Here is a 10,047-nt window from a genome sequence, read left to right as displayed (position 1 = left end):
TATTATTTTTACTTTATGTATATGAGTGTATTGCCTGCATGTATGTAAGTGCACTCATGTCATGCAAAGCCAGTGGAGGTCAGAAGAGGGTGTTGGATTCCCCTGGAACTGGAGTTATGGGTGGTGGTCAGCTGCCATGTGGGTGCTGGGAGTCAAACCTGAGTTCTCTGCAAGAGCAATCAGTGCTCTTAACCACTGAGCCATCTCTCTAGCCCCTCACCTTTTTTGTTTTTTTCTTTTTAAGGTATAGTGTTCTATTTTGCTTCTCAACTGCTGTGACAAAATACTTTGATCAATACTAACTTAGGGAGCAAAGGGTTTGTTTGGTTCACATCTCACAGGTCACAGTTTATCACTGAGGGAGCCCAGTGCAGGAACCTGGAGGCAGGAGCTGAAGCATATTCCATGGAGGAACACTGTTTATTGGCTTTCTCCCTTGGACCCTGCTCCACCTGCTTTCTTATACAACATAGGCCCAAGTGCCTGGGCGTAGCACTGCCCATGTGGACCGGACCCTCCTACATCACTCAATAATCAAGAAGATACCCCACAGATATGGCCACAGGCCAGTCTAGCAGAGGCAATTCACCAATTGGGTCTACCTCTACCCAGGTGTATCAAGTTGAAAACCAAAGCTATCCAACAAACAGGATCTCTCGTTGAACCTAGAGCTCATTGATTTGATTAGGCTGGCTGGTCAATGAGCTCCAAGCATCTGCCTCCCTTGTATGTGGCATGGCAGACAGTGAAGCCATCTGCCCACCCCCATGAATCTACTTCGATGTCTAGAAAATGCTGATTAATCTTGAAAGAAAGAATAAGAATAAATATCAGTTCTTCACTTGTGTGAACTTTCTTCTGTATGGAGCAGATATTGCCATCTGGTGAGATGAGGACAGCAGATTTCCATTTTGGTCTCTTTTCCTTCTCCGTTTCCCTTTCCTTCCCTTCACCTCGCTGCCGCTTTCCATTTTCTCTCTCCTCCATTTTTTCCTCTCTCCTCCCTCCACGCTTCTCTACTTCATCTCTTTACCTTTTTCCTCCCTCTTCTCTTCCCTCTCATTCCGTCCTTTCTCCTGTTCCTCTTCTCTCCTTTCCCCTTTTCCTTCCCTCTCCCTCTGCTCTTTTATCTCCTGCTCTCAGGTCCCTTACTGAACCAGGAACTCGCTGTTTGGCCAGACTAGTGAGCCAACATCCAGGATCTTCCCGTCTGCCTCCAAGTGGGATTTCTAGCGGTGCCTCCATGGCAGGCTTTTTACACGGGTGCTGGAGATCGAACTCAGTCTTCATGTTGCCCACCCGTCATTTTACCCACTGAGCTGCTCCCCACTTCCTCCTTCCCTTTTTTCTTCCTGTTTTTGGCCTTTTGATGCAGGGTCTGGTTGTCGATTTGGAACTCGCTGTGTAGCCTCAGTGTGACTTTATTTTTTTAATCTTTAGGGTTTTTAAAAAATATTATTTATTTTTATTTTATGTGTGTGAGTGCACCCATATCATGCAATGCAATGCCTCAGAGGTCAGAAGAGGGCTTGGGATTCCCCTGGAACTGGAGTTAAGGACGGAACGTAGCCACCATGTGGGTTCTGGGAATTGAACCTGGGTCCTCTGCAAGAGTAGTCAGTGTTCTTAACCGCTGAGCCATCTCTCCAGTCCCTACCTTTTGGGTTTAATCTGGCCTTTCCCTCAGTAGATTGTAAAACAAAACAATTTTCTCTTTAATCTCCTCTTTGGGGATAACTAGATACTCATCATCTGCTTATGTGAAGGGAGTTACTGACCCTGACTTTGCACTTTGTAGTGGGTCTTCTACAAGGGAGTTATTGAATATTTGCAAAGAGTAGTATCTACTGGACTGTAGATACTGACCCCCTAGCATGTCATTTGTCTTAGAGGAAACTGATATATATGTCTAGGACATAGATAACTGCAGAGGGCCTTTCATTCTCTTTCTTCTTGCTTACCATCCCCTGTTGCACAAACACAAATTGTTTCTTCATAAATAAACATGACTTGAGCCATGTGTGGTGGTCCACACCTTTATTCCCTGCACTGCAGAGGCAGAGGCAAGCAGATCCCTGAGATCAAGGCCAGTCTATTCTACATGGTGAGTTCAGGCCTGCAGGGGCTAAAGGGAGACCATGTTTCAAAGAACAAAAAAATTAAATAAATAGACATGTCTTAAATTACTTTTTTGAGCACTTTGGAAACCACAAAGGAAAGTTGGTTGACCTATGTTAGGGATAATTATCAAGATTTGCCCATGACTCTGTGGTAGGTGGCTGTAATAGGCTGCTGGGTGGTGTGGTGGTCTAAGAGAAGAGACCACTCTACTGTTTCTTCTCTTAGAAGGACTGGGATCTTACCATGGATGGTCTCCTGACATGACCTCATCTAAAACTAATTAAGTGTTGGATTTTAGAGAACACAGCAACCATTTTCTGTTCTCTCCTGGCAGAGCCAGCTTGCTCTATGCGCTGACAGTCTTCCAGTGTATCACAAGTGTGTCTGCAAGGAAAACAGGACACAGCAAATGTTCTGTTCTCTCCTGGCAGAGCCAGCTTGCTCTATATGCTGACGATCTTCCAGTGTATCACAAGTGTGTCTGCAGGGGCGCTCTTTGTGTTTGAGAAGAAGCGCTTTCTGTGAGTATCTCTGCTCCAGGAGTAGGCATCAGGGGTTGGTGATCAAATTGGGCACATTCAGATTTGGGCCTAGGATGTGATCTCGTGGATTACTAGTGGGTTTTTCTTTTTCATTTTTTATTTGTTTATATTAAAAAATATAAATTTTGTGTTAATTATGTACATGATGAGTTTTTGAAGAATGTATAGAGATTACTGATACTGAGAAAAAGAAGTCGTGGGCCAGATGGGAAATCAAGAACATGTGATACTTGCTACTCGGGGAAAGTTTCAAAGTTGAGGCTTGATTGGCAATCTCAGTCCTACAGAGAAAGCATCAGTAAAGGGGCTAAAAAAGTATCTTTTGCTTTTTAGCAAATAACACGTTCACGATAATTCTCCAAAAAAAAAACTGCAGGAGGTTGATAGAAATTTAAGTGTAGTAGGTTTGGCAGAAAGTTGAATTTGGAGAGATAAAATGACCGTGAATAAGAGCAAATTTAGCCCTCTTGAATGGAGAGGTGGAAAGAACCAGAGGGGGAGTTTTCAGTAAAGAACTGTTTTATCTCTTGCAAAAATGGAAGAATTTCTTTCCCTGTGGTTAGGACTTGAAACTTTCAAAATCAGAAGAGATTTTTCAGTAAGAAAGTACATCCTAAGAACGGAATGATCAGAGAGTGGGGCTGAGGATAGACCTTAGTGCTTGCTTAGCATGCATGAAACCCTGAGTTATGTCCACAGTACCACATAAACCCAGGCATGGTAGCATGCCTATAATCCCAGCACTCAGGAGGTAGAGCAGGAAGATGGCCAGTTTGACGACATAGGGAGTTCAAGGCCAACCTGGACTAGAGACCCTGTCTCAAAAAACAAAAACAAAAACAAAAACAAAAAAGAATCAGAGAGCCAGTGGCCGAGAGAAAGCTGTCAGGAGGATTAGGATGTAGGAGCTGACAGGATTGTGTGTTTGTAAAGTGTGATCATGGAAGGAAGCATTCTCTTTCTGTACAGTCAGAGCAGGAGAAGTGAAGTCTGTAGTGTCCTGGAGCTGCAGTGCGGTTTCGGGAATATGACAGTGTCACCTTCTTCATAAGAGGTGAGAGGAGAAAAGCCTCTGTGATCACTGACTGACATGAACCCCTGAAGAGCGCTCTTTAGAGAGCCAAGTCAGAGGAGCAGAGTCACTGAGGAGAGGGATGACATCAGGCTCCATTTCCCTGGGGTCTGTCCTGTGGCCAGAGTGGACGACACAGCAGAGATTTCTGTCATGAGAGGGGAAAACTGTAAGAGTGTCATGAGGCCAATAGCCCTGGGATACTGGCCTCTGAGATGGGGAAGGACTTGGGGTTCGGCCTTGGGCCTGAAGGGCACTGTGCTGTGGACCCCTGTGGCAGCAGAAGTCAGTGCAGCTGGAGTCTCATCTGTGCCTTCTAGACTAATCTAGGATGTAAGATGTGGATTTTTTTTTTTTTCTGTAGACATGAGCATACTAGCGGATACTACATAGAGTTACCGTATTTCTTTGGAAAACTGGTATCTGAGTTGGTCCCCAGGAGGTTGTTGCCAAGTATTTTATTTACTTTTATATTACTCTTGAGGTGAGGTGTGTTTTGGTTCATACAGCTGTCAAGGAAGCCCACAGCGGGTCCCACTGTGTGCTCTGAAACACCTGTCCAGTGTGGGAATTGTCACCAGGATTTGTTCCCAGTAGAACTAAAAAACTTTATGAAAATGTACTTTTACTGGAAGACTCTTATACAAACATAGAAATAGCTTATAAGTCTGTTTGAGACTGTGCTATGTATTATATACAAATATGGAAATATCATAAACCATTTGAGACTGTGCCATTGGATTAAGAATGTGTATATATATTTAATCATTATTTATTTATTTTAATTTTTAATAACTACATGATTATAGAAGAAGCATTTTATTACAGCTTTAACATATTCAGTAATACACTCCAGAGCAAGAGTACATCTCTTTCACAAGTGGTTGTAAGATTCTATATATTTTTATTGAACTTTTTAAAATTTCATGCAACATTACCCACTCAAATCAAGACCCCATTCCCCTTCCATGCATCCTCCATCCCCCAAACCAAACCTTATACACCCTCCCATACAGGAGCAGGAATATTTATATCTTTATATTTAATATTTCTGTGTTTCAATGTATGTATCTCTATATAAAAAGTAAACATAGAAAAGTAGACAATATTTCACATATAGGGACATGTGTGCATAAAAACAAACACGTTGAGATTGGGGTTGTTAGTATACTGTGAGGAGTTATTTGGAAGATGTGCACAGATACACTTGTGCACTTTGCTCGAGTTTCACCCTAGATTCATTTCATCAGAAGTTCTGTACATTGCACACACACACACACACACACACACACACACACACACACTCCTGAAATACCTTTTGACAACATGTTCTGGACTAAGAAGCATATTATGATAAAGCACAGCCTTTCATTTTAAAAATAAGAAATGAGTTGTTAAGAATTAGGCATTTGGACTGGTGGAATGGCTCAGCAGATAAATGTATTTGCTGTGCAAGACTGATGATCTGAGTTTTGACCCCAGAACCCACAGGCAAAGAAAGAGAAGCACTTCAGAAAATTGTCCTCTGACCTTCACAGTCATGCCATGGCGCATGCTCACCTGCAAACACGCGCACGCACACGCACGCACACACACACACACACACACCATGTACATTTTTAAAAATAATTAGGCATGGAATTCAGATTCCCCAGAATCCTACCTTGTGTTCCTCTGACTGTTCTATGACTCATAGCATTAGCTCGCTGTTCCATTGCAGTTATGTGGTGATTTGCCTAGAGGAAAACTAAAATTCAAAGGTCCCTTTCCTGCTCCTAGGTGTTAAAGCCATTGCAAAGCTATTTAACTCTGATCCCAGTTTCTTCACTAATGTAGTTACAGAAGCAGTAAGGAGTGTGGAAATGAATGTTTCCTATTCATGAGTGTCCTGTGAGAGCAGGCCGAAGAAATTTGGCGAGTTGTGTTGCTTGTAGCTCTCCATGTCAGGAGCTCATAAATTGTTCATAATTACACATAAAGGAAAAGATGATTTTGCAGCAAGTACAAAAGTAAAACCATATGATGGGGCCAGAGAGATGGCTCAGTGGTTAAGAGCACTTTCTGCTCTTCCAGAGGATCTGGGTTTGGTTCCCAGCACTCACTTAGGACAGCTTACAACTGCCTTTTTAACAGAGTTTACAACTGCCTTTAACTACAGCTCCAGGGAATCTGGTACCCTGTTCTGGCCTCTGAGGGCATCCATACACACAGGCACACACTCTAACAGATACATAAAGTAAAATAATCGTTTTTGGGGACAGGGTCTCACTATGTAGCCCTAGCTGGTCTGGAACTCAGAGATCTACCTGCCTCTGCTTTCCAGGTGCTGAGATTAAAATAATATGCCATCATTCCTGGCAAAATAAATCTTAATTTAAACATGTATAATAACTTTATGCAGGCATGTGGAAGCAATGAAATTGGGAACGAAGAGTAGTTGGGTGATTGTGAAACTCCTATTGTTTTCTCAGATTATCAAAGTATTGTTTGAACAAATAGACAATTCCTTGACATAGGCTTCTGACCCTTTCTTTGTTCCTTCTAAGGAGTGAAAACAGGTGTGAAGGGTTTCTTCACCATGGTATTTACTGTCCTGATGATGGATTATTCTGCCAGCTCCTTGTCATTGTCTGTAGGAGCAGGAGAGAATGCACTGACAGTACCAACACTGATTGTGGTCCTCTATTTTGTGTTCATGTTGGTGAGTATAAACTCTGCTTTTCTAAGAGGAAAATTTTCCTTGTGCTCCTATCTGTGTGTGGAAAACCTGCTTTGAGGGTTCTGTACATAGGGCATGAGGCCACATGCTACTTTTTCTCTCTTTTTTTTCTTTTCTGCTATTACTCTAAAGTTGGTTCTATTAATGAGCTCTTAAAAGACATTTCTTGGAGAGACATATTACGAAACCAATAAATAGGAACTTCAAAACCCAAAGAAGTATGATTTGCCGATTCCCTCACATAAGAACAGGTCATCTCCTTCCTTCATGCTCCTGTTAGAGAACACTCTGTAGCTGGACCAGAGCTGAAGTTTGGTTAAGTTCACTGCTCTCCAAGGGGAAACAAAGCTCAGGAGAAGTAAAGCCTGCCTTTATGTAAGTATAGCCAGGGTGTGCATTGCTTCCAGAGGTCAGAAGAGGGGGTCGGATCCCCTGGAACTGGAGTTAAGAATGGTTGTTAGCTCTCATGGGGGTGCTGGGAATGGAATCCAGGTCTTCTGCAAGAACAGCCAGCGCTCTTAACCACTGAACCATCTCTCTAGCCCCTAATTTTAATTTTTTATTGCTTTAAGAATTTCATCTGAGCTGGACATGGTGGTGCACATCATTAATCCCAATACTCAGGTAGAGTACGGTGGATCTCTCTGAGACAGAGCCCAGCCTGATCTACACAGGGATTTCCGGGAAACCCCGTCTCAAAAGAGACCAAAAGAAAAACAAAAAACAAAAAACAATGTGTTTGATCACGTTCACCCACCCAATTATGAGTCCTCGTCCCCCCCCCCCGTTTGTTCCCTCCCAATTTCATGTGCTGTTTTTCTTTAAGCCTACAGAGCCCACTTAGAGATGCCTGTATGTGCTGCAGTGTTAGGGCCGTCTACTGGAGCATAGGTATCATGGAGGCTGTATCCTTAAAGAGAATTGATGTTCCCTTTTCTAGTAACCGTCAATTGCCAATAAGTCAAAAGGTTGTCAGACTCTTTAAGAGGATTTTGTCTAGAATTCTTCAGTCACTGGACTAGTTCTAATTCCTCGGTTTTGTCTTTTAGTTTTTCTCTGGTCTCACACTAAATTTTGGAACCCTGATGCCTGAGGTTTCATGGATTCAGTACTTTAGTATTCCTTATTATGGGTTTACGGTAAGTCATCCTCACCTTCTGCTGTAACTGAGTTCTTAAACTGTAACAGGTGAAATGAATTCCAACCAAGTCATATCCCCAGCTGTGATCTCTGAATGTCTCCTGTCCAGAAATTTTCTTTCAGGAGTAATAGATGAAAGAGAAATTTAAAAGAAACAGAGACTATATAATACTCACAGCAAATATAGGCTTTACCAAGCTGTTCCCTGCAATAAATTGTGTTAATATAGTATAACAAAGATTCATAATTACAACTGAATTTGATAAAAATAGGCAAGAAAAGATTGTTGCTATGAATCAGAACTATTCATTGTTTTATGGGGTTATAGGATTGGCGGTCAAAGAAGGAAGGAGGTTTGTGGTAATCTGGTCAGAGAAGCAAATATAGGCTTTACCAAGCTGTTCCCTGCAATAAATTGTGTTAATATAGTATAACAAAGATTCATAATTACAACTGAATTTGATAAAAATAGGCAAGAAAAGATTGTTGCTATGAATCAGAACTATTCATTGTTTTATGGGGTTATAGGATTGGCGGTCAAAGAAGGAAGGAGCTTTGTGGTAATCTGGTCAGAGATCTCACCCCTTAGTCAAGGGAATCAGCACTCTAGCCCTAGGCCTCCTGATCACCAGGGAAAACAGCAAAAGCTTTTCTGGGCAGACTGTGAACTTGAACATAGTGTGCTTTTTATTTCCTTTAATATATATTAATATATTTCAAATAATGATATGTTGAACTTGGGAAAGAAACTATCTTCTTTGGAAAATGTTTGATATTTAATACTGTTTACCTTGCTCGTTCCCACTTGTGTTACAGGCTTTGCAGCATAATGAATTCTGGGGACAGAACTTCTGTTCAGAACTCAGTGGAGCAGAAATCGGTCACTGTCAGAACTATGTAATGTAAGTTTAAGTTCAGTGTCCTGATGGGCTCCCTTATTGTGCTGTGAATAGAAAGACCCTGTACTTACACGTGGAACTAGTCCTTTCAAGGTCAACAATCAAGTCTGAGTCCCAGTTCTCCACCTTGTACAGGAGTCACTGTGTGCCACCACATGCTGGTTTGTAGCTTCTACTCCAGAGTGTAGAGAATGCGCAGAAAGGTTTCTCTGGAGCCATTTGAAAAATGATGCTTTGATTATGGATTAGAGTTATTTCAGAATAGTTGAGTTTTGAAATGGGTTGTTTTGATAGTTTAGAAATGGCATATCATTTCTAAATGTATGGACTGTGTGGTCCCTGTGAGCCCAACCCATAGACGGTAGAAACTGATAAAGGAATGAGCTTTACCTAAAAGAATCTGGCCCTTCCCTCTGTCTCACAGTTCTCTTCAAGAAATCAAAGGCTCCAGGGTATGTGTAGGGGAGGTGCAGGTGTAAAATTTAAAAAAAACAAATATTTCAATATCTTTAGAAGAAAACCTCATAAGTAAATATTTCAATATCTTTAGAAGAAAACATCATTTTTGAATAATGTCATTAAGACAGAAGTGCAAATTTTAATAAAATTAGTATATCCTATTTTTAAAGCTATGATGATAGTTTCCCTTCCTGTGATTGTCAGTGGTTTGATATTGACGTATAAAACAATGAGAGAAGACTATGCTGGCATGTTACATCTCTCAAGAGTATCAAATATTAACACAAATTTCTGTTTACCTACTGAATAGGAAAAACCTCTGTGGAGAGAGACTTTATACTGTCTACTCTCTTGGTTTGGTCTGAGTGTGGCAGCTCTGTAATACAAAAGCCTTGCCAGTGCCTGGGCAGGAGGACGTGGGTGGGAAAAGTGAGACTGGAGAAGGAGGGGCCTCCACAAGCTTCATATTCGCCTCAGGCTTGTAATCACAAGAGGAGGGAGAAATCTGCTCTTTCAGCCAAGAGAGGCACAAGAACGGTGGCAGGCAGTAACTGTGGCTGTGCCCAGAAATGTTAGTGCCAGCTGCTTCTCTAACCTGTGACAGGGCTGCTCCATCCTGCTCTGCTTCGGCTGCTACCCAAGGTTCGCTGATACCAGGGTTCCTAGTGACTTCCGGTAGCTGAGTATCTGCAGAGCTCATTGTAGTCTTGGTGCATGAGCCAACAGGAAGTGATTCTGTCTGGAAACCCTTGCTCTCCTCCTTTAAGCAATTAGTGACCGCTACCTATTATATATGAAGGGATCGTTTCTAATGATTTGTTTAAACTCCAAGCTTCTTTAGGAAAGGCGTAGTAAGTAAAATGAAACTCTTTTGACATTCCAGGAATATGGTTTCATTATTGTGTGTGTTGAATTACAGATGCAGTGGTGAAGAGTTCTTGACAGTCCAGGGCATCGATCTTTCGTCATGGGTCTTCTGGAAGAATCATGTGGCCTTGGCTAGTATAATGATGATCTTCCTCACAGTTACCTATGTACAATTACTTCTCAAGGAAAACAAAATTTTTAATCCCTCTTTAATTTTCTAGAAATTAT

General features: G+C 41.7%; 1 pseudogene; it reads left to right on the top strand.

Annotated features, from left to right (window-relative positions):
• Nucleotides 1-10,040, top strand: part of LOC103751357 — a 28,087-nt pseudogene extending 18,047 nt beyond the window's left edge.
• The last annotated feature ends 7 nt before the right edge of the window (nucleotides 10,041-10,047 follow it).

The sequence above is a fragment of the Nannospalax galili genome, unplaced genomic scaffold (genome assembly GCF_000622305.1).
Source record: "Nannospalax galili isolate Female #2095 unplaced genomic scaffold, S.galili_v1.0 scaffold8367, whole genome shotgun sequence".
NCBI classification, from domain to species: domain Eukaryota; kingdom Metazoa; phylum Chordata; class Mammalia; order Rodentia; family Spalacidae; genus Nannospalax; species Nannospalax galili.
Note: the sequence above shows the minus strand (reverse complement) of the source record. Positions and strands in the feature narration are given on the sequence as shown.